Source organism: Panthera tigris, chromosome A3, assembly GCF_018350195.1.
Source record: "Panthera tigris isolate Pti1 chromosome A3, P.tigris_Pti1_mat1.1, whole genome shotgun sequence".
Classification (NCBI taxonomy): domain Eukaryota; kingdom Metazoa; phylum Chordata; class Mammalia; order Carnivora; family Felidae; genus Panthera; species Panthera tigris.
This window is the reverse complement of record NC_056662.1, coordinates 16576986-16601351: the sequence shown is the minus strand read 5'-3', so window position 1 is coordinate 16601351 and position 24366 is coordinate 16576986. Positions and strand designations below refer to the sequence as shown.

General features: G+C 43.3%; 1 long non-coding RNA gene across 2 annotated transcripts; it reads left to right on the top strand.

The window, feature by feature from the left end:
* Positions 1 to 1647: 1647 nt before the first annotated feature.
* LOC122237189 lies at positions 1648 to 12811 on the top strand. Of its 2 annotated transcripts, XR_006215434.1 has the most exons (5): positions 1648 to 1705; positions 7017 to 7064; positions 10171 to 10254; positions 10369 to 10579; positions 12612 to 12811. It is a non-coding gene; the product is annotated as an uncharacterized LOC122237189 (long non-coding RNA). The 2 variants fall into 2 exon arrangements; XR_006215435.1 differs by lacking the exon at positions 7017 to 7064 and having other exon boundaries at positions 1649 to 1705.
* Positions 12812 to 24366: the final 11555 nt, after the last annotated feature.

The window sequence follows — 24366 nt, the reverse complement described above, 5'->3', positions numbered from 1 at the left end:
AGGGAGGGAGGCAAACAAACAAATAATCTAGTACTTTTGAAGAGCTATATGATTTAAAAAGCACTGCACCTGTGTTTGATCAAATATTTCAGTCAATCCTAATAGTATCACAAGTGAGGCATCATGACTCCCATTTGGTAGACCAGAGTGTGGCTCAGAGAGGTTAAAATGAACGGTCTAAATTCATAGAATTTGCAGGTAGTAGAGCTGGGATTTAAATAGAGGTCTCTAATTCCCTTGGCCTGCCCCATATGGACACCTCAAGGACACAAGATGGTTGAAGAAGGAAGAAGAAAGGATAAAAAAAACAAAGGATGAAAAAGGACATGTGCCAGCTAAGTCCACCCTGCCTTTAACATTTCTCTGTAATTTATTCTTACATATCATTTGCCAGATGATGCTATGTGGCCACCGTTGTAGGCAAAGGAATCTGGGAAATGTAGCATTTTAACTGGGTACATTGCTTTTCTGAATGAAGCCACACTTATGCTAGGAAGAGAGAAGGAGAACTGAGTAGGCAACCACGAGTTTCGTGGAAGCCAGGAGCAGAAGCAGCCAGTATGTTCCTTCCTTTGGCTACCTAGAAATTGTTTATATGGATGAATGAGGTTGTTTTTTTTGTTTTGTTTTGTTTTTGTTTTTGTTTTTTTTTTTTCTTGGCTTTGGATAATGTGGATTATTTTCATGGAATGGAATCAAGTTTTCAGTGTAGTGCATACATTTAATATTTAAATACAAGTTGGCTGGCTTTTTCTCTCTTCGTGACAAGATTATTATGATGATCCCAAATCCTGTGAAGATTTAATGTTGAGTTGTTCTAATAAAAATAAAGTGACAGCATTTAGTATTTTACTTTATTTTATTATTTTTTTTAATGTTTATTTATTTTTGAGACAGAGAGAGACAGAGCATGAACGGGGGAGGGGCAGAGAGAGAGGGAAACACAGAATCGGAAGGAGGCTCCAGGGTCTGAGCCATCAGCCCAGAGCCCGACGCGGGGCTCGAACTCACGGACCGCGAGATCGTGACCTGAGCTGAAGTCGGACGCTTAACCGACTGAGCCACCCAGGCGCCCCAGCATTTAGTATTTTCAATACACAGAAAGTGCTTGCCTTTTATTTTCTAGCTTTCCTTTCTCTGCCGTCTTTCCCAGGACTACTTCCTCTCTACCCTCTCCCCACTTCCCATTCTTCTCCATCAATTCAACTGCTGTTACCTCTTACTGAATCTTCACCTCATAGAATTCCAGAGAGAACCTCTAGTTCAACCAACTCATGTTGTAGGTGGAGAAACTGAGGCCCAAGGAGTCAGGGAGATCTCTGACAAGGACTAAGGTCCCCTGTCTCTGCCTAACCTTCTTGAAGGAAGATCACTAATCCTTATTCCCAGCAGGGAATTTGGAAAGTGAAGGCTCTGAGGTGGGATAGAGATTGGGGGCATTTGAGAAACCAAAAGGAAGATGGTGTGCCTTGGGCACAGGGAATGAAGAAGTGAGTGGGTAGAAGGGTTAGCAAGGACCATGGTAAGCCAAGCTATGTAAACCATGGTGAAGATATGGGGTTTATAAACTAGTGAAGAGTTGTCGGCAGGGTGGTGTATGATTTAGCTTCAAACCTCAAAAGATCCTTAATCTGCTTTGTGGAAACAGATTGGAGAGAACGAGGAAGCCAAAAGAGAACAGTGAGGAGCTACTACAGTCCTTCAGGTGAGAAGTGATGAAGGCAGTTTGGTTGGAGAGAAGCAGACAGAAGGTAATATTGTCAGGGTTTGGTGACAGATTTATATATTGGGGTATGAGAGAGGGAGGGGGCAAGGACGAATCCTAGGTTTCTGTCTTATGCAGACAGGTAGATGGAAGAGCCCCTATCGAGGCTGAGCATTGGAGGAGGAACATATTTGAATGGAAGATCCAAAATTTACTTTTGCATGGCAGTTTCTGTGATACATTCTCATGAAGATGGGTATATATTGTGAACCATATTTTTAAAATTCTATTTCTAACTGGCTATTGTTAGTATATAAAACAATTGTTTCATGCAAATTTATTTTGTATTTGACCAGTTTACTGACCTTTTTCATTAGTTTGAATCAATTTTCTGTGATTTAAAAAAAAATGATTGTTTTGAGAGAATGTGCATGTGAGTGGGGGGAGGGGCAAAGATAGAGGGTGAGAGAGAATCTTAAGCAGGCTTCATGCTGTCAGCATGGAGCTCAGTGCTGGGCTCGATCTCACAAACCATGAAATCATGACCTGAGAGAAAACCAAGAGTCAGATGCTTAACTGACAGAGCCACCCAGGTGCCCCTTTCTGTGTTTTTTTTTATTGTTATTGTTTTCTGATATATGATTAAATTGTCTGTAAATAATGGTAAGTCTGCTTCTTCTCTCCCAGTGGTTTTTACCTCTTTTTTTTTCTTGTCTTATCACCATGGCTATAGCAGAAGTTCTTCTATAGTTACCTTTATTTTTGTAAATGTTTGTTTATTTATTAGAGGTGGGGGGGAAAGAGAGAGTGGGGGAGGGGCAGAGAAAGAATCACAAGCTCTGTCAGCCCAGAGCCCACCTTGGGGCTCAATCCCACAAACCACGAGATCATGACTTGAGCCAAAATCAAGAGTTGGATGCTTAATGGACTGAACCACCCAAGCGTCCCTATAGTTACTTTTAAAGGAAAAATGATATCAGTATTTGAGCAGCCAAGGGGAAGATGATTTGGAGACAAGAGGAAGCTAGAGGCATAGTAAACAGCTAAGAAATTATGGCAGTAGTTGAGGGGTGGTATGATCATGTCTTTGAATAGGGTGGTAACAGAAGACATAGAAAGAAAAGGATAGCAATACCAAGCCTCTTCCTCCAACACTCACAAAGAATTGTCTGGCCATACGAAATGATCACAAAGCCTCAAAACTAAAGCATGGTAGTCAGACTGACAGGAAGTCAAAAATATTGGGTATTAAACTGGGTAGTGAATATTAAAATTGGGTAGTGTATGTTCATCCGAAAAAGAGAACAGAAAGGAAATTTACAAAAATTCTGTTTGTGAACAGTTATAAGAAGGTAGGATCAAAAGATATTAACAGATATGTTTTTTTCTGATTTATCTCCATGGTTAAAGCTTAATCCATCTTCTTCCAAAATGTCTTATAACAACTACAATTTATGTAACACAAGTGTGCATATAACATCATTTGGTTCCCCAATACCTCTGTGATGTGGAGAGTAATTCATATTTATCTAGGACTTGACATTTTCTACCATGCTTAGATTACCTCATTTGATGCTTATAGTCCCAGGGCTCACTCCCTTGCAATTCAGGCTCGAATAAAAATCAATCTATTTTCAGTTCTTTGAACACAAAGTCTTGCGTTCCCTTTACTAAGCCTTGTGGTTTACCCTGTGCATACCTGTTTCTCCTTTAAAACCCAGTTCAGACCCAAGGAAAGGTCTTTGTTTCATTGCAGGAAGGGAGAGGTAGAGGTGGGTGTAGACAGCAAGGTCCCTAAAAAAAAAAATCCCAGCCAGGGGGCACAGCACAATGTCAGATATCCCACAGATACAATATTACCTGCTGGCCTGAGTTTTGCTGAGTTCCCTTACTTCTGGAAAGAAAAGAAAAAATCCTTCCTCCTTTAGTCAAATGCATTTCCTTTGCACATTAGACTGTTCTCTGGCTTATCTTTACCAGCCACCCCTCTGTTTGGGGTAGATGTCAAACCATGTGTTTTGTGGTGCAAGAGACTCATGGGGGTGATGTGACGTTGGGGGCTGGGCACTGTCCCCACAGGGAATGCCCCAAAGCTCCAGAGTCTGGATAATCTGAGGCCTTCTTGCTGGGTGAATAGAGTCTTGGGAAAGGTGGAATATGCTTTGCTGGACCTGAAACTTTTTGTAGTTAGGCTGGTTGGATGGGATGGAGCCTTGGATGGTCTTCAAGCCTTGGGGACCCCAAACCAAAGACCCTAAAGGATCTGTTTCTGGAACCTTTTCTATACATACCCCAAGCTGTCCCTCTGTCAAGCTGGGAGACTGATAGAGATATGGATGGAGTCTATTCCATTTCTCTCAACTATAGTGCCCAGTCTGGTGCCTGGAACACAGAGGACCACAGAGGATTTGGGTAGAATTCAAGCCACAGTCAGGCTTTTCTCTCTTCGCTTTGCCTTCTGCCCTAGCGTCTCAGCCATTGCTCCATAACCTGTCACGTAGCTGCCTACAAAAGAAGATAAAGGTAAAGTCCCAAGTGACTTTATGGATTGAAGAGGTTTCAAAGCTCTTGCTTTAGAAGCTCAAGCAGAAGTTTTACCCTGTGTTGACGGGATAAAGCATTCTGCCAGCAAGCCTGGGCTTGTCTGCGACTAGGGGGCAGGGGAGAAGGGAGAGCAATGTTGTCACTTTAATTGCATTGGCATAAATATTTGATATTCAATAAATTAGATCTGGAGCAAGGAAAACATTCTTGCAAATGGATTTTTTACCTGGAGCCCAGCCCCATTAGCAGAGGAGTGGAGGGCAGCCTGCCCCAGGGCCGGTAATTAACTCAAGTGGAGCAGAACTAAGCATTTTTGACAGCCTTCCTGGTCTGGAATTAACTGTCATCTCAGAGGAAAAAAGAAACTGCACTGTCACATTACGGTTTACAAGAGGCTCCCAGTGCTGCCAGTGAGTGAGTTTAGTTATGTCTCCCCCTCATGCCCTGCAATGTTTTTTCATCATTAAAGACAAGCTTAAAAGCAACTAATGATGTATTTTATATCCACATACCTGAATCACAGATTTCACCAAAAGAGAAGACATTAGCATGGTAATTCAATTTTTTTTTTTCCCTTTTGGCCGTTGGAATGCAACAAGATACAGTGGGTGCTGTTATAAGTCACAACACTGTGATATTTGAAGATAGTGCAAAGTGTATTTTTTTTCTTCTTTCTATATCAGGACTTGGCTATAATGAGCAAGAGCGTAGCCACTGTCTGTCTGTGCCGCCTCCCTCTGCCCCCACCCAGTGTGGATGAAAGCAGTAGTTGCTTCTCAGAAAAGGCAAAACCATTGGAGCCTGAAGCTCTTTCTAGAAGCCACTACTTGTCTTCTCGTTCTGTGGAAACAGATACAGTGGAAATTGGTGCTGTGTCGGGCCTCATCTTGCCAGTGTTGTGTGCAAGCAAATTTTTATAAGGTTGGAGATCTGTTAGCCAGACTTAGCATGCAGGTGTCTATATGCAATCTACTGTGATGGACTACTGGCTTCAGCAAGAAAGGGCTGAGTGTGTGTGTATGTGCTTGTGTGCATGTGTGTTTTTGTGTATGTGTGTTGGGTGGGGGGATGAGTTGTGCCACAAGTATACACAGATCACACCTACTTCTCAGATTTTCCACCTGCTTCAGTAGTAGTGGAATCACAGCTCACCTTTCTTATCACTGACCCACACTGTTTCCCTTGTGTCCTGCAGTCAATGGGAAACCCCAGTCTCTTGACTTTTTCCCCTTTCTGCCATCCTGTTCACTCTTGGCTTCTGTCTGGTCTCACTTCTGATACAGTGATAGATCTGAAGATGGGATTGGGTCCCTTTGTGGTTGGAAATCTTTCTGACTTTCCACTTGATGCTCCAGCAGGGGCCCCTGACCTTAGATGTCTTCAGAATCTGAGGGATCTAGATTGCCTGGACTAGAGTCTACAGAGTTGGGTCCCAGGCAGTTTGAATGTTCTGTTGGGCTGACAGCCCCTGGCTTACAAGATCAAGCCCTAAAATATTAGCCTAATATCTTAGCCTGGACTGACACCTCCCCTTTGGGCCCCAGAAAGTGTAAGCCTTCAGAACACCCTTAGACCTTCCCTCCTCCCACTCTTCTGTTGGTTAACTTCCACTCATCCTTCAAAACCCAGTGAAATGCCACCTTCTTCATGAAGAAGCCTTCCTTATTCTCCCAGGTCATTCACTCATTCATTTACTTATTCATTCAACAGATGCTCAGTGATTGCAGGTGCCAGGCTTTGAGCTGGGTTCTGTAGATGACTTAGCAGTGTATATAACAGAAGTAAGGAGTCCCTGGCTAGTGGGGAAGTTAGGAGAGACATGGGCTGGGCAAGGGGGGGGGGTCAGTGAGGGCTTCCTGGTGGAAGTGACAGTTCAGGGTGATCTGAAGGATGTTTAGAAGTTAGTCACAAGGAAGGGCAGCTGGGTGGCTCAGTCAGTTAAGCATCCAACTTCAGCTCAGGTCATGATCTCGTGGTTCATGGGTTCAAGCCCTGCATCGGGCTCTGTGCTGACAACTCAGAGCCTGGAGCCTGCTTTGGATTCTGTGTCTCCCTCTCTCTCTCTGCCCCCCCCCCCCAATCATTGTCTGTCTGTCTGTCTCTCTCTCTCTCCCCCCCCAACCTCAAAAGTAAATAAACACTATGGGGTGCCTGGGTGGCTCAGTCGGTTAAGCGTCTGACTGGCTCAGGTCATGATCTCACGGTTTTTGAGTTAGAGCCCCGAGTTGGGCTCTGTGGTGACAGCTCGGAGCCTGGAGCCTGCTTCAGATTCTGTGTCCCCTTCTCTCTCTGCCCCTTCCCAACTTGTGCTCTGTCTCTCTATGCCTCTCAAAACAAACAAACAAACAAACAAACAAACAAACACTAAAAAAAAAAAGTCACAAGGTGTGAGGGGTAGGGGAAGAAAAGAAAGTCCTTCCATATGGAAAGAGTGTGCTGGCGGACCTGAGAGGTGAGATCTAAGCTGTAAACAGAGGCCGGATTCTGGCCTGGTTCACTGTTTGGCGTGTTCCCCCAATGGAAGAGGGCTCACTAGGTATTTGTGGGTGAAAGGAAAGGCCTTATCCTAGAGGATTGGGTCTCCTAGTTTAGAGAGCTAGTGGGAGTGCGGGGTAGAAGATATTGAAGTGGAGCTCCAATGTCAGGAAACAGGATGTAATCCCCAGGATTATAGAGATAGAGAGGTGGTGGGTCCTTACACTTTAAAGATCAGTATGTAAAAAATTTAGGGCTCTGTAAGGAATCGTTATTCCTATTTCACCTGTAGGTTTGGAGTGCTCAGGAGTTAACTAACATGTCCACAGGCATTCAGCTGGTAAGTGGTAGAGCTAGGATTCGAACCCCCAGCCTGGCTTTGGAGTCCGTGCTTTTAATGGCTCTCTTGGGCAGACTTGGCCTGACCCACCTTCTCACCGGAGCTGTTGGTTTTTCTTTCACCTCCTGCAAGCAGCCCCACACCTGGCCCAGGGCAGACCCCTGGGGGTGACTGGAGACAGAGAGGCCTCAGCGGCCACCTCTCTCACTGAATGCTGAGATCCGTATCACATCCCTGGACTGGGATTTTCAACAATAACATTTAAGAAGGAAAATGGATTTTTGAAAATATGTTCAGATCCCTTGGAGAGAATGATATGTGGCCCACTGTGGCTGATGTGTTGCTGCCCTGTGCTGGGGAGAGGCAGGAGGTGTCTGAGGGCAAGTCAGCAGCCCTTTCCCGGGACCCGGTTCTGTCACTACTGTTGCTGGCTGGGCTCCCGAAGGCTGCAGCTGGGCGGTGTGCTGGCTGGGTCAGGGAGCATGTTATGTGCTTCTGTCTCCCCCCCCCCCCCCACAAATATTTTATTAAGAGCTAATTTACACAGTAAAATGACAAGTCTAAATATTCAGTCGGACACCTGACTGACTGAGCCACCCAGGTGCCCCTCAATGACTTCTAAAAAATAATCTTTTTACTTTTGAATAATTTTATCATCAGAAAAAAACTGTGAAGATAGTACAGAATTCCTAAATACTTTACACTGAGTTTTCCCTAATGTCAGCATCCATATTATCACAATACAGTTGTTGCAACTAAGAAACCAGGGTTGGTATGCTACTATGAATAAAGCTCCGATTTCATATGGATTTCACCCACCTTCTTCATTAATGCCCTCTTTCTGTTCTAGGATCCCATGCAGCATACCACGTCTCTTCAGGTCTCTCTGGTCTCTGACGGTTTCCTTGTTTTTCACAAGCTTGACAGTTTTGAGGAATACTGCTGTTTTGTAGATGGATCTTTAGTTTGAGTTTCTGTGATGATTTGCTCACGCTTGCACTGGAGTTGGGAATTTGGGGGAAGTGCCCTTCTCATGACTTCCTATCAGGGGCACATGTCCTCTCATTGATTTATCCCTGGTGCCAGTGACTTTTTTACAGATCTAGATCTAGAGCATTTCCAGCTTTCCAGAATGTCACTTCCTGCCCCTTTCCAGTCCATCTATGCCTCCTGCCCCAAAGGTAACCACTGTCACCTTGGGATACCACTGTTGGGATTTCTGTCACTACCAATTAAATGAAGGGTGCCAGTGCTCAGATTTGTACTAGTGGAATCATCAGAATCCTCTCTTCTTTGTCTGACTTTTTTTTTTTTTTTTTTTTTTTTTGCAAAACATAATGTTTTTGAGATGCATTCCATTTTGCTTTTTCACTGTTGCTGAGTATTCCATAGTAGGAATACACACAATCTATTTGCCCATTCGACTATTGAGCCACATGTGGGTTGTTTCCAGTTTGGGGCTATTATGGGAAAGCTGCCATGGACATTCTCATGTGGTTCTCTTTGGGGATGTGCCGTGCTTCAATTGAGAGAGTCCAGGTTGGGGGTGGGGAGGCTTTAACCTCATCTCTTCATCTCTCACTCTTGATGACTTTCTGAAAATGCCCTCATTTGTTCTCTCTACAAATAGATTAGAGAAGAATGAAGCCTCTAAAAGGAACAGAGAAATTTGTGCCAGGAGGTGTACGTTCAGTGTGTTAGCAAATCTCATCAGCTCTGGCCCTAAAATATTTCTTCAATACGCCCACTTCACTGTTTTCCCAGCTCCCACCAGAGATGAAGCCACCTCTGTCTCTCCCCTCCTCACTGATCTGGCCTCCTCAATTCTGTACCCCCTAGCCTCCAGTCCACGAGAGCACCGCCAACCAATCCTCCACCCTTTACACCCCATTAAGGCCCCAGAAGCTTCCCTTTGTCTTAGGAGACCCTTCCACCTCCCTCTCCTGCACTTCAGACTCTGTGGCCTCTAGTTCTGTCTCACCTCCCTCCCCAGCAAGCTCTTTGCCCATGGTCTCTGCAGTGGCTCTTCTCTCTGCCTGGAACACACTTCCCAAGGACACCTGCCTGCCACCTTCCCTTCCTTCAGTTAGGACTGTTTCACTACCACCTCCATAGAGAGGCCTCCCCTGACTACCCGTTCATCCAGTCTGTCTTTTGACTGGGTAATTTAATCCACTTACTTTAAAAATAATTGCTGGTTGGTAAAGACATAGACTGTTTTCTTGTAAAAAACTCTTTTCTGCCTGTTTTGTAATTCCTTACTTCCTCTGGTTGTTTTCCTTTGTGACTTGATGACTTTTTTATAGTGTTATGTTTTGATTCTTTTCTCCATATCTTTTGTGTTTCTACTACAGGTTTCTTCTTTGTGATTACCACGAAGCTCACATAAAACATCTTCTAGTTATGACAGTTCATTTTAAGCTGATAACTTAATTTCCATCACATACAAAAACTCCACACTTTTACCCCCTCTGCCCCATGTTATCGATGTCACTATTTACATCCTTTTATGATATGTACCAATGAGCAGGTTATTTAGCTATAGTTATTTTAAGTACTTGAGTCTTTTAACTTTTTTGAAATTTTTGATGTTTATTTATTTTTGAGAGAGAGAGACAGAGAGTGAGCAGAGGAGGGACAGAGAGAGAGGGAGACACAGAGTCTGAAGCAGGCTCCAGGCTCTGAGCTGTCAGCACAGAGCCTGATGCGGGTCTCAAACTCATGGACCTTGGGATCATGACCTGAGCAGAAGTCGGCTGCTTAATTGACTGACCCACCCAGGTGCCCCGAGTCTTTTAACTTTTATGCTGGCATTAGGAGTGATTTATGCCCCACCATTACAGAATTAGGGTATTCTGAATTTTGCCGTGTGCTTACCTTCACCAGACAGTCTTCTGCTTTATATGTTTTCATGTTCCACGTGGTATCCCTACCTTTCAACGTGAGGAACTCCTTCTAGCATTTCTCATAAGACAGGTCTGGTTGTGAGGAACTCCCTTAGCTTTTGTTTGCCTAGGAAAGTCTTTTTCTCTCCATTTCTGAAGGACAGCTTTGTCGGGTAAGGTATTCTTTGTTGACAGTTCTGTTTTGTTTTTTTTCCTTTCAGCACTTTGAGTGTATCCTCTGTCCCGACCTTCATGGGTTTGCTGGGAAATCCTCTCACAGTCTCACGGGGGCTCCCTTGTATGTGGTGAGTAGCTTTTCTCTCGCCGCTTTCAAAATTCTGTCTTTGACTTTGAACAATTTGATTTTAATGTGTCTAATAGAAGATTTTCTGATATTCAGCCTACTCTTGGTTCTTTAGATGTTATGGATCTGGGTGTTCATCTCTTCTCCTGGAGACTTGGGAAGTCATCTGTCCTGAAGTCAGTGTTTGTGGGGGTGTGGAGGCTGGGCTCTCCTGGTCCGCCATCTTGCTGCCAGCACTCCAGGCATCTCCCCCTTTGCTGCTTTAGACATGGTTTCCTTTGGTTCTTTGAACATACTTAAAAGAGCTGATTTAAAGATTTTGTCTGGTAAGTCCAACACCTGTGCTTCCTCACGGACTGTTTGCATGGGCATTTTTGTGAGTGTGTGTGTATGGGCCACACTTTCTTTTTTATTTGCGTATCTTATGTCTTATTGTTGGAAATTGAGCATTCTAAATAACATGACGTGACAACTCTGGAAATCAGATTGTCCCTCCTTCCCAGGGTTTGTTGTTTTGCTATTTCTGTTACTGCTGCTGTTGTTTATTTGCTTAGTGACTCTACCGTGCTAACTCTATAAAGTCTCTGTATTTTTTTTTGTTTGTGGCCACTGAAGTCTCTTCTCAGCCTCGTGGTCAGCCATTGATTGGATAGAGATGTCCTTAAGTCCCTGGAACCAGAAAGTCTCCCAGGCTTTGTCAAGGGGTTCTTTATGTGGGGTGCACTTTCACCACGCAGCCTAGCATCTACAGCGCTGGCTTGGTCTCTACTTCCTGCTCACAGGGGGCCCCAAGATGAGCCAGCGGTGATAGCTTACTGCCTTCTCCTACCTTTCCTGATCATGCACACAGCCCTAGGCATGTGCACAGCTTTCTGTGTGTGCATGGCCTCCTTTTCCAAACCTTCTATGGAATTCTCATTCTCCAGCTTTTCCTTTTAAGTTTTTTGGTTATTAGCTCGTTGTTTGCCCAAACTTATTTCTCCTTCAGGCAGCTAAAATGTTATATAATTGCTACTTACTGTTTTTGACAAAAGCTCCTGGGGGAGGAAATAAAAGACTGTTTACACTGGCTGAGCTCTGAGCCAGGTCAACTAAGGATGAGCCTTACAAGTGGGGTTTTCCAGAGGACTGCCAGACAGATCAAGTGATGATGATGCTCTGACATTGGGGCTCTGAAAAGCTCCACTCTGTTCTGACTCCATCAGTGGCAGCTGGGCTGCTGGGCTGCCGGTTTTCCCAGTGATTTGCTAGTGATTATGGGTCGTTAGTTTTCAAGGTTATAGTGGGCTGGAGAGCAGGGGGCAGGACTAGGGCAAGTTAAAATGTCACAAAACTCTAGGTTCTTATCAAGATTCATTGTTTTCCTTGAAAAAGCACCCCATCCCTGATCGCTACAAACTTTTGGTTAATTTCTAACATTCTAAAGCAGTTGATTCTGACAGTTTTTGCCAGTGATCCCATTGCTTTTATGGTCAAGAGGGTTTTTGGAGATTCTTATTCTGCCAGTTTTTGATAATGTCACTCTTATGTAGACAAACTTAGGCCTTTTCTTTGTGATACTTCTTATGGCTTTTATGCTACTGTTATTTTCTCCAACTAAATGCCACCGTGGGTATACCTGTAGTTGAACAAAGTTGGGTTTATTGACTCTTTGCAACACAGAAGCCATACATTTTGGGAGAACTGTGAGGCACCTCATCAGGAGTATTACAAAGGACTTACAGGATCTGCACCTGGGTCAAGTAGTTTTGAGAAGGTTTTAAGGAAATAAAGCTTTTCTTTGAACTGGACACTTTCTGGAAGTGAAGGCAAGTCTGTGATTGCATATTCTAATACATCTGATTTAGAAAGTGCTAGGAATGAAATGAGATTAAAGCTATAATTGACAAAGAAGTAACATCACCCTCATTAGCTAGGGCTGGGGGTAGAGTAGTCTGAATAATGGCTGCCACAGTCGTCAGATCATAATCTCTGGAGGCTGCGAATATTTCCTTAGATGGAAAACTTGTCTTTTCAGCTGGGATTAGGTTAAGGATCTTGAGATGGGGAGATTATCCTGCGTTATTCAGGTGAGCCCTAAATATATTCCCAAATGTTTATGTAAAAGGGAGGCAGAGGGGCGCCGGGGTGGCTCAGTTGGTTGAGCGTCTGACTTCAGCTCAGGTCATGATCTTGTGGTTTGTGAGTTTGGGCCCTGCACCAACAGTGCAGAACTGCTTGGGATTCTCCCCCCGCCACTTGTGCGTACGTGTGCTCTCTCTCAAAAATGAATAAATAAACTTAAAAAAAAAAAAAAGGAGAGGCAGAGGTTCACACATACCTGCTCTCTGTGTCTGTCTGTCTCTCTCTCTCTCTCAGGAGAAGACAGTGTAAAGATAGAGCTGAGAGATTTGAGGATGCTGACATTGAAGCCTGGAGGGATGTGTCCACAAGCCAAGGAATGCCTACAGCCACCAGAACCTGAAAGAGGCAAGGGATGGATTCTTTACTAGAGCCTCTGGAGGAGGCACTGCACTGACTGTACCTTGATTTCAGCCCAGTGAGACTGATTTCATACTTTTGTCCTCCAGAACTGTAAGATGATACATTTCTGTTGTTTTAAGGCACTAAACGTGTAGTAATTTGTTACAGCAGCCCTAAGAAACATACAGGGGATGTTTGATCATTTTTATGGTTTGGACAATGTCCTTGTTTTTGTCCAAGTTCATGGGTTATGGGTTGAATTGTCTACTCCTCAAGTTCATATGTTAAAGTTCTAACCCCCAGTACTGTAGAGTATGACCTTATTTAGAAATGGCCAATAGTGCGGGCCCCTAAACCAATATGACTGGTGTCCTTACAAAAAAGGGAAACGTAGACAGAGATGCACTACAGGGGGAGCACCATGTGGAAATCGGAGTTCTGTTGCCATAAGCCCAGGAACCACCAGAAGTTAGGAGAGAGGCCCGGAACTGCTCCTTCCCTTGCACCTTCAGAGAAAGCGTGGTCTTGCAGACACCTTGATCACAGGCTTCCAGTCTCCAGAACTGCCAGACCTTACGTGTTATCTAATCCATGTAGTTTGTGGTACTTTGTTACGGCTTCCTGGCCAATGAGTACAGTTCAGAGATGATTACAGAGTGGTCTTGCTTTTGTCTTGCCTGTGACCTTGTCTGACGTTGACATTGTATGAAATTGTTTATGTTTGACAGGAAAACTCCAGCGCCTAGCTGTGAGGGCTGGGCCAGCTCTCCCAAATGACAGGGATCGCTTTTCTCTTCCTTATCACAGAATCTTTACTCATCTGATAAATGTTCACTTTATGTTGTCTTTAAGCATTGTAACTAATTCTTTCTAAAAAATATTTAAACCTTTGATCCATTTGGCATTTATTCTGGAGGGGAGATGGGACAGAGGTATATGGCCTCAAGTAGAGGCTGTGATCAAAGGGGCTTGAGGTCCAGACTTGCTGAGGTCTTTATGAACCTGAGTTCAAAGCTGTCTTAGACCAATCCCCTCAAACTGCTTCTATTACTAGGAGTAATCTCAGAACAGTCCTTTAGAGCATTTAGGGAATAGTTTCTTTCTCTCTTCCTTGTCATTCTTGATCGAAGGAAAGGCGTCAGCCCCCTTTAGTTACAACAGGTCATGGCTGTGAGTGCTTCTCACTACAGCCATTAATTCGGAGGATAGGTTCATCAGCAGAAAACCCTCCCAGAGCCCCACGTGCCCTGGGCATCTCCTCTGTCTATTTGGATAAGTGCAGTGCGGGATCAATTATGGATGAGGCTCGATGGGAGATGAGTAAGTGGGCTGTTGTCTACTTTGAAAAATTAATGGGATCTGATTAACACAAGAGCACACTCCCTCTTCCTCAAGCCAGAGAGGCTCAGATCTCCACAGAAGCTCAGGGGCCGGGTAGCGGGGAGCAGTAGCCCCTGTGTCTGTGTGGGGTTAGATTTGATTCATGGAATCATACTTTAGACTTATCTACCCCCTTGACAGATGAGAATACTGAGGACCTTCAAGGTTAAACAATTTGCCCAAACAGCAAAGAAGGAAAGAAAAATAGCCAATTACTGGGTTTTAAAAAAAGTTTGCTTATTTATTTTGAGAGAGTGAGAAAGTGAGAGTGTGCACGTGAGTGTGAGCAGGGGAGGAGGGGCAGAGAGAGGGGGAGAAACCCAAGCAGGCTCCACACTGTCAGCACAGAGCCCGATGCCGGGCTTGATTTCACAAACTGTGGGATCATGACCTGAGCCAAAATCAAGAGTCGGGCGCTTAAAATAAATTTTTTTAATACAGGAAATTTAAAACCTATGCAAAGTAGAGAGAATAATATCATGTAGACATTCTCAAACTTTTTCGTCTCATTTTACACTTACACTCTTAAAATTTTTTGAGAACCTCCAAGAGCTTTTGGACCTGTGGGTTCCATCTATTGCTGTTTGCTATATTAGACATTAGAACTCAGACATTTAAAAATATTAATTCACTTAAAGATAATACTCCCATTACATGTCAACACAAATACTTTTGTCCTTGATAATTTATTTCTACTATAGGATTTATTTTTATTTATTTATTTAAATGTTTATTTTTCAGACAGAGAGAGAGGAGAGTGTGTGCAAACAGGGGAGGGGCAGAGAGAGAGTGAGACAAAGGATCTGATGTGGGGCTTGAACTCATGAACCATGAGATCATGACCTGAGCTGAAGTTGGACGCTTAACCGACTGAGCCGCCCAGGCCCCTCTCTGCTATAAGCTTTTAAATGCTAGTTATACATCATCTGTTAGATTTTACTTTATTTTATTTTGTTGTTATTGTGGTAAAATATATCCAAAGTTTACACTTTTAACCATTTTTAAATGTACCATTCAACGGCACTAAGTATATTCACATTGTTGTGCAACTCCCGCCACTACCCGTCTCCAGAACGTTTTCATCTTCCCATACTAAAACTCTGTACCCATTAAACCCTAACTCCCCATACCCGCTGTCCCCAGCCCCTGGGAACTACCGTCCTTCTGTCTCTATGGATTTGACTGCTCTAGGTACTCCGTATGAGTGGAGTCACATATATTTGTCTTTTTTTGTCCAGCTTGCATCATTTAGCATAATGTCTTCAAGGTTCACCCTGTGGTCGCCTGTGTCAGGGTTTCCTTCCTTTTCAAGGCTGAATAATATGCCATTGTGTGTATAGACCACATATTGTTTATCCATTCATCCGTCGACAGACATTGGGTTGTTTTCACCATTTGGCTATTGGGAGCAGTCCTGCTACACACATGGGCGCACAAATACCTCTTTGAGATCCTGCTTTCAGTTTGGTTGTGCATATACCCAGAAGTGGCATTGCCGGATCAAATGGTAATTCCATGCTTAATTTTTTAACGATTGACACACTGTTTGCCACAGCCGCTCTACCATTTTACATTCCCCCCAGCAAAGCACAAGGTGTCAATTTCTCCACATCCGTGCCAACACCTGTGGTTTTCTGTTACAATTTTTTTTTTTAAGTAATAGCCATCCTAATGGTTGTTAAATAACTTTTTATAAAAAAAACTAAACTATGTTTTTCCAAACCAAAAAATTAGTAAGATGAGAGGCATTGTTTTACATTCTGCAAATCCTTTGAATGTCTGGCTTACTAGGCAGCTGGCTTCTCAGATCTGCTTCTGCATTTATTTCATGGTTGTCCAATCACATGCCATGTAGCCTCTGGAAAATTCCACAGTACCTTCATGAGAGGAAGAGAGGGAAAAAGGCAAACGACATTGTAGTGTTATTAGGCAAATAGTTCTGACTTGGCAGACCTGTTTTCATTCTTACCTCAGGGTCTATCCTGTTGCGTCTCTTCTCCCTTTTGTGCCTCCCCTTTGTCATTTTCTTTTTAAAGCTTTTTATTTTTAAGTAATCCCTGCACCCAGCATGAGGCTCAAACCCACAAGCCGGAACCCACAACCCCAACCCACAACCCTGAGATTAAGAGTCACATGCTCTACCAACTGAGCCAGCCAGGTGCCTCTCCCACTTTACCACTTCGAAGCAAATTGGCAGCCGTCAATTCTTACCAGCATTGTGTTGGGTACTTTCCTGCCCCAGCTTCTTAATCCTTGTTGCAGATCTGCTTTATTAGCATGTGTGAGTGTATGGTTGTTTAGTTGTGGGAACCAGGCCCCAGGGATGCTAGGAAATGTTCCCGAGTTCATGCCTCTGGAAGCTGATGGCACACGGGCTGGTGACCAGGTCAGATCTTTATTACACATTCTCTTGTCTTTGACTTCAGACCATGAGAGTCGTTGGGGCTGCCACTGGCTTGCTTCTTTTTCCCATTGGGACTTTGGGGAAGGCATTCCCTGCCTCCCTCTCTCGGAGGTATATGGATGCTCTTTTCATAGATTTTAAAGAAGCCTTCTGGGCCAGGCCTCCTCTGGGGTGCTGGGCACAGAGCTGGGTTGGATGCTGCTGTGTGAAGTAATTCTGGACATTTCTTCGGGCATAAGCTGAGAAAGCATTTCCCTTCCCCATTTGGAGGCCGGGGACTGGGAGTGGTGGAAAAACAGCAGAAGAACCCAGGTTGGTGGGGTTTGGTATGGTCTGCTCCAGTTTGAGCCAGGACACCTCCACTCACGGTAGAATCACAGAGCTGAGAGAAGATGGGGCTCCAAAGTCATGTAGTCCCGATCACCTCCCAGGGCAGGAATCATCTCTGAAATGCCCTACCCAAAGGGTGCTAGACTTCTCTGTTTCACCCTCAATGACAGGGAACTCACTCCCTACCTCAGCAGACAGCCAGTCTGTGGATGGTACTCTCATTGTGAGAAAGCTCAGCTCACGTTGGGCGACCTTCCAGGAACAACCCAGATCTGTGTCGTGATGGGAAGAACCCAGACTGGGAGTAGAGATTGCTGGGTATACGATTAGGGTCGCCGTGGGAAAGCCTGTTTCCTCTGAGAGTTTGATTTCTTTGTTGTCAAGAGAACTCATCTCTGATTCTTTTTACCACTCACATTTGTTTATTTTCTGATTTGGCTTCTTTTTCTCCAGAAGTGGTCTTCAGGAACTTGGAGAGAAACTGTGGTCCCCTTCAAGTGTGGGCATCACCTTTCCTCTTGGGGCACGTTCTCAGCTGCCCATCCAGGCACTAACTATCTCAAGAAACACCCCTGTCTTCCCCTGGCTCTTTCTGTGGAGTTTGATCCCAGCACAGGCCTCTAGGGTTTCCAGGAGCAGTCCTGGATTCCACAGACCTGCTGCAGCCCCGAACACCCATAGCTCCTTCATCTACCCTCCGTGACAACTCCCTCCCCCAACACCAATGTAAGCTGTCCTCTGACTTTATATAACTGCACCACCCATGAGACTTTCCACACCTTTGGCATATATCCCAACTGATTTTCAAATAGTGGGACCTTCTGACAAGAAGAAGAAAGAAAAATAAAGCAGAAGAACTCCACAGTCAGGTAATTGAGAGAAAGCTGGGACTCAGACTGCCTTTTGGGTTTGGAAAGGGTGTGGATGTGGCTCATCTGGTCCTGGCCCGAGAGTCCTTCCAGGCTGGCAGGCTGGACCTCCCATCTCCATGGCAACTGTTGTTATTGGTAACTGAATAACCATCTCCAACAACAGCGGCTGGAGTGGCTGCTGATGGTTTTCCCTTCTAGTTGAAAGTAAGAGGAGCCAGGCTGTTTGCTGACTGATTCCAAATGCTGAGCTCTTTGCCCCCATTTGGGGATCTTCAGTTGATACTGAGCAAACAGAGGCTACCCTTCTATTCCCCTCCAACTTCTGTGACTTAAGCAGTGGGACAAATTAACTTAGCATGTACTTTCTGGATTCTTTCTGAGAGGCTGAGAAATCTACTCAAGGACATTTAGCTAGCAAGGTCCAGAAGCTGAAGCTTGACCATCTAATTCTGAAAGCATGCTTGTGACCACATGGCTGTGGTGTCTCCATCCTTTTCCTCTGAGACCATGTGGAAACCTTCTCAGCCGTCCTTGTGAAACCATTGTTCTGTCTAATATTGTGAGGACAAGTGGCATTTCATAGTGATTCACGGGCCCCCGTGAAGCCATCCCACTTGATTGTCCTGTAGTGGAGTCAGTGGGACCTCAAGATACTATAGACCTGAAATTATTAGGGAAGTAGAGTATTTTTTTTTCAAAATTACTTTTTTATTAATTAACAGGATTTATCCGAGTTCATTTGGAAAGGGTTTGCATCCTTTCCATTCTCCCCAAGGTCCCTAATTTTGTTTGTTGGTTTGATTTTCTAATATAATTTAATTTAATTTAATTTAATTTAATTTAATTTAATTTATTTTTTTATTTTTAAATTTACATCCCAGTTAGTTAGCATATAGTGCAACAATGATTTCAGGAGTAGATTCCTTACCTGTTCAGCCTATCCCCCCCAACAACCCCTCCAGCAATCCTCTGTTTGTTCTCTGTATTTAAGAGTCTCTTATGTTTTGTCCCCCTCCCTGTTTTTGTATTATTTTTGCTTCCCTTCCCTTATATTCATCTGTTTTGCATCTTAAATTCCTCATATGAGTGAAGTCATATATTTGTCTTTCTCTGACTAATTTCGCTTGGCATAATACCGTCTAGTTCCATCCACGTAGTTGCAAATGTCAAGATTTCATTCTTTTTGATTGCCGAGTAATATTCCCTTGTATATGTATACACCACATCTTCTTTATCCATCTGTTGATGGACATTTTGGGCTCTTTTCATACTTGGGCTATTGTCAATAGCACTGCTATAAACATTGGGGTGCACGTACCCCTTCAAAACGGGACACCCGTATCCCTTGGATAAATACCTAGGAGTGCAATTGCTGAGTCATAAGGTAGTTCTATTTTTAAATTTTTGAGAACCTCCATACTATTTTCCAGAGTGGCTGCACCAGCTTACATTCCCACCAGCAGCGCAAAAGAGATCCTCTTTCTCCGCATCCTCGCCAACATCTGTTGTTGTCTGAGTTGTTAATGTTAGCCATTCTGACAGGTGTGAGGTGGTATCTCATTGTGGTTTTGATTTGTATTTCCCTGATGATGAGTGGTGTTGAGCATTATTTCATGTGTTTGTTAGCCATCTGGATGTCTTCTTTGGAGAAGTGTCTGTTCATGTCTTTTGCTCATTTCTTCACTGGATTATTTGTTTTTGGGTGTTGAGTTTGATAAGTTCTTTATAGATTTTGGATATTAACCCTTTATCTGATATGTCATTTGCAAATATTGTCTCCCATTCTGTTGATTGCCTTTTAGTTTTGCTGACTGTTTCCTTTTCTGTGCAGAAGATTTTTATTTTGATGAGGTCCCAATAGTTCATTTTTGCTTTTGTTTCCCTTGCCTCCAGAGACGTGTTGAGTAAGAAGTTGTTGTGGCTGAGGTTAGAGAGGTTTTTGCCTGCTTTCTCCTCTGTGATTTTGATGGCTTCCTGTCTTATGTTTAGGTCTTTCATCCATTTTGAGTTTAGTTTTGTGTATGGTGTAAGAAAGTGGTCCAGGTTCATTTTTCTGCATGTCACTGTCCAGTTTTCCTAGCATCATTTGCTGAAAAGACTGTCTTTATTCCATTGGATATTCTTTCCTGCTTTGTCAAAGATTAGTTGGCCACGTTTGTGGGTCCATTTCTGGGTTCTCTGTTCTGTTACATTGATCTGAATGTCTGTTTTTGTGCCAGTACCATACTGTCTTGATGATTATAGCTTTGTAATACAGCTTGAAGTTCAGGAATGTGATGCCTCCAGCTTTGGTTTTCTTTTTCAAGATTGCTTTGGCTATTCGGGGTCTTTTCTGCTTCCGTACAAATTTTAGGATTGTTTGTTTTACCTCTGTGAAGATGCTGGAGTTATTTTGATAGGTATTGCATTGAATATGTAGATTCCTTTGGGTAGTATTGACATTTTAACAATATTTGTTCTTCCTATCCAGGAGCATGGGATATTTTTCCTTTTTTTGTGTGTCTTTTTCAATTTCTTTCATAAGCTTTCTGTAGTTTTCAGTGTATAGATTTTTCACCTCTTTTGTTAGATATATTCCTAGGTATTTTATGGTGTTTGGTGCAATTGTAAATGGGATCGATTCCTTGATTTCTCTTTCTGTTACTTCATTATTGGTGTATAGGAATGCAACCAATTTGTGTGCATTGATTTTATATCCTGTGACTTTGCTGAATTCATGGATCAGTTCTAGCAGTTTTTTGGTGGAATCTTTTGGGTTTTCCATATAGGGTATCGTGTCATCTGTGAAGAGTGGAAGTTTGACCTCCTCCTGGCTGATTTGGATGCCTTTTATTCCTTCGTGTTGTCTGATTGCTGAGGCTAAGACTTGCAATACTATGTTGAATAACAGTGGTGTGAGAGGTCATCCCTGTCTTGTTCCTGACCTTAGGGGGGAAGCTCTCAGCTTTTCCCCATTGAGGATGATATTAGTGGTGGGTCTTTCATATATGGCTTTTTATGATCTTGAGGTATGATCCTTCTATCCCTATTTTCTTGAGGGTTTTTATCAAGAAAGGATGCTGTATTTTGTCAAATGTTTTCTCTGCATCTATTGAGAGGATCATGGGGTTCTTGTTCTTTCTTTTTTTGATGTGATGTATCACATTGATTGTTTTGCAGATACTGAACTAGTTCTGCATCCCAGGTATAAATCCCACTTGGTTGTGGTTAATAATTTTTTTTAATGTATTGTTGGATCTGGTTGCCTAGTATCTTGTTGAGGATTTTTGCATCCATGTTCATCAGGGAAATTGGTCTATAGTTCTCCTTTTTAGTGGGGTCTCTGTCTGGTTTTGGAATCAAAGTAATGCTGGCTTCATAGAAAGAGTTTAGAAGTTTTCCTTCCATGTCTATTTTTTTGGAACAGCTTCAAGAGAATAGGTGTTAACTCTTCTTTAAATGTTTGGTAGAATAGAGAAGTAGAGTATTGACAAGGTGAAGGGACTTGCTGACCCAGGCCACTGTCTCAGACTGCCTGCTCTCCCTGTCCCACTCTCCCTCCAACCTTGTAGGGGCATGCAGTGGGGCAGACCTGCCACAGGGATGAAATTCAGGCCTCTTTCATGGAGGACCCTTTGGCCTTGCATTATGTTTTATCACATCTCTGAGTACTTTAATTTTGTAAAACATTTCAGGCATACTTCCACTGATTGGTTTTCCTGGGTGGACTTTGGAGTTGCTTCTGTTAGTTCTTAGATCTGATCTTGCTGAGGTTTTGAGTGGAGTTATACACAGCTCACAACTCATGAAGGCCCTGCCCTGTGAAAGAGAGGAATAACCCAGTGTTAGGTGTCTGACCATCTGTGTTCAAATCCTAGTGCCCCTTCTCACGAAGGACCCTCATCTTTCTGATCTTTCATTGGCTTCTTACAGAGCTGACCACTCCCTCCATCATGAACATTGCCCTGTCCTGATCTCCTGTGACCCCACCTCTCCCTGGTTTTCCTCTTGTCTCTCCGGCTGCTGCTTCATGGATCCCTGTGATCTTCCTCCTCTACTTGATGTCTTCATGTTGGAGTGGTTCAAGACTTGGTCCTAGGTGATACCATCCACCATGCCTATGGTTTCAATTCCTTCCTGTCCCCAGATCACACCTCTCTTTTGAGCTCTAAACTTGCATTTCTCATGGAAGGCCTTGCAGCTCTTCCTGGATGTCCCTAAGACACAGCAAATTCAGATCATCCAAAACTAAATGTGACCCTTTCCTACCAAAACTTGTCTCACTTAACCCTCACCAACCCCACCCTCCATTCCAGTGTTTCCCATCATAGGAAATGGTGGCACTCTTTCCACAATAGTCAATAGACAGGAACTGGGGAATCATTTTTGACAGGTACTTCCTTCAATTAATCCATCCTTTTGTCCTTATATACTAAAAAGTCTCTAGAATCTGTCCAGTTCTTTCCATCTCTACCACCATTGCCTTCATTCACTGTTATGGCTTGCTTCCTTACAAGTCTCTTTGCTTCCATACTCCCCCAACTATCTGTTCTGTACTCTAGTTAGAATGACCTTAAAATATAAATCAGATCATATTGCTCCCCTGCTATATTCCTATTACAGACTTCCCCTGCTCTCATGACAAAGATCTGTGGTGGTTTTAAGACACAGCTTCAGAATACATTCTCTCCCTTGAAACTAGGTCGTGATTGTTTCAACTAATAGAGCATGGTTAAAATGATGTGGGACTTCTGATCGTAAGTCCTAAAAGGCCATGCACCTTCTGTCTTGTTGGTGGAACATTAGCCCTTAGAGCTCTGGGTCACCATGTAAGATAGTTTGATCACCACGAGGCCACCATGCCACCAAACCCATGTCATGGGGAGTCCATATATTGGTGTTTTGGCTGACAGTCACAGCTGAACCCAGCCTTTGAGTTATTTCACACTAGGAGCTAGTTATGTGAGTGAAGAAGCCTCTAGATGATCCTGGATTCCCCTACTTCAGTCATTGAGTCACGCTGGTCATTCATGTCTTCCCAGCTGAGGCTCTAGACATTGCAGAACAGAGACCAGCCATTCATGTTGTTTCCTGTTTGAATTTCTGACCCACAGAGAGATGACCATAATAAAATGGCAGTTGCTTAGGGTGGTTTATTCTGAAGAAGTAGATAACTGTACCAAAGTTCAGATCTTCCACAACATACAATTAGTGCACAGTGAATGTTGGATGAATGAAAGAATAGCTACAGGTAATATTGTTGATATTGTTTGGTGGCTATATTTGGGAGGCAGCAGAACTTTTGTTGCTTCCAAGTGACACGGGCTCTCCTGATTAAACTTCTTACCATGACAGGGAGCAGATAGGAAGGAGAGGACCTGGGCTGTGTGGGGTTTCATCCAGGTGGGAGGAGAGTCTCAGGGCAGGGTGGGTGTGGGGGGTGGTCAGGCAGGGTGTACATGCCATGCATAAGTTCCCTACATCAGCCTTTGTATCTGATTAATGAAAATTGGTCATGGTGGGTGGAGGCAAAGCCCATTCCTGACCTGATGGAAAACTTGGATAGGGTTCACTTGCCCTCCCCGGGCACCATTTTTATACAGATGTTAGATAAGAGCCCAACAAAAGCCTGCTCCGGCTCTGTAGATCTATATGTACAGACGGCCAGGAAACCAGGAAGAGCTGCTCATAAATGGCTCTATAATCCAGGCAAAGTCAGCAGGGAGGGTTACAGTTTGTAATTAAAAAAAAAAAATTAACCAATTACGTCCTCAATACATTCAATTCCTAATCCCCTTGAAAAGGATCTTTAGGCATCTAATTGACATATTTTAAGAGACATATTGGCTAGTTAGACATCAATTGACATCCTTATTAAATATCAATTAACACATTCCCTAACTTGATATTTAATTAGCTTGCTGGAGCTATTCTTTTAAAAGTCAATTAAATGCTTAGAATATTCTTACAAGTTGACTCCACTGATAGCGATTATGTATGAATTCCTGTCATAAGTGGTTTTTAGTTAATTGCAGGGCAAGCTGATTCTGAATATACACATCAGGTCTTTCAATACGAATTTTAGAATCAATCATTAGATACTTAATGAACCCTCTTCTCGGTGCTGATTATGAATAAAAGTCACGTCTGGCTCTGGGACTCTGGGCTATTGTATTTTCACATGACTGCAAAAAGTCTAGGTCAAACAGTCCATGCCCCTGCCTGTAGGTAGAGTCATGCTTCAGTTTTTAAAAATTGTGATAAAATACACATAGCGTAAGATTTACCATCTTAACATTTTTTTAGCATGTAGTTCAAAAGTGCTAACTACGTTCACATTGTTGTACAGCCAATCTCTAAAAATTTTTATCTTGCAAAACTCAAGCTTAATCCCTGTGAAACAATGGCTCCCTATTCCCCCTCCCTCCCAGCCCCTGGCAACCAGCCTTCTGCTTCATTCTCTCTGGGTTTGACTGCTCTAGGTATCTCATGTAGGTGGAATCATACAATAGTTGTCTTTTTGTGACCGGCTTGTTTCACTCAGCATAGTGTCCTCAGGGCCCATCCACGTCATAACCTGTGTCAGAGCTTGCTTCTCTTTTCTTGTTTCTTTTTTTTCTTACTTAAAATTTTTTAAAAAATGTTTATTTATATTTGAGAGAGAAAGAGAAAGAGGCAGAGCGTG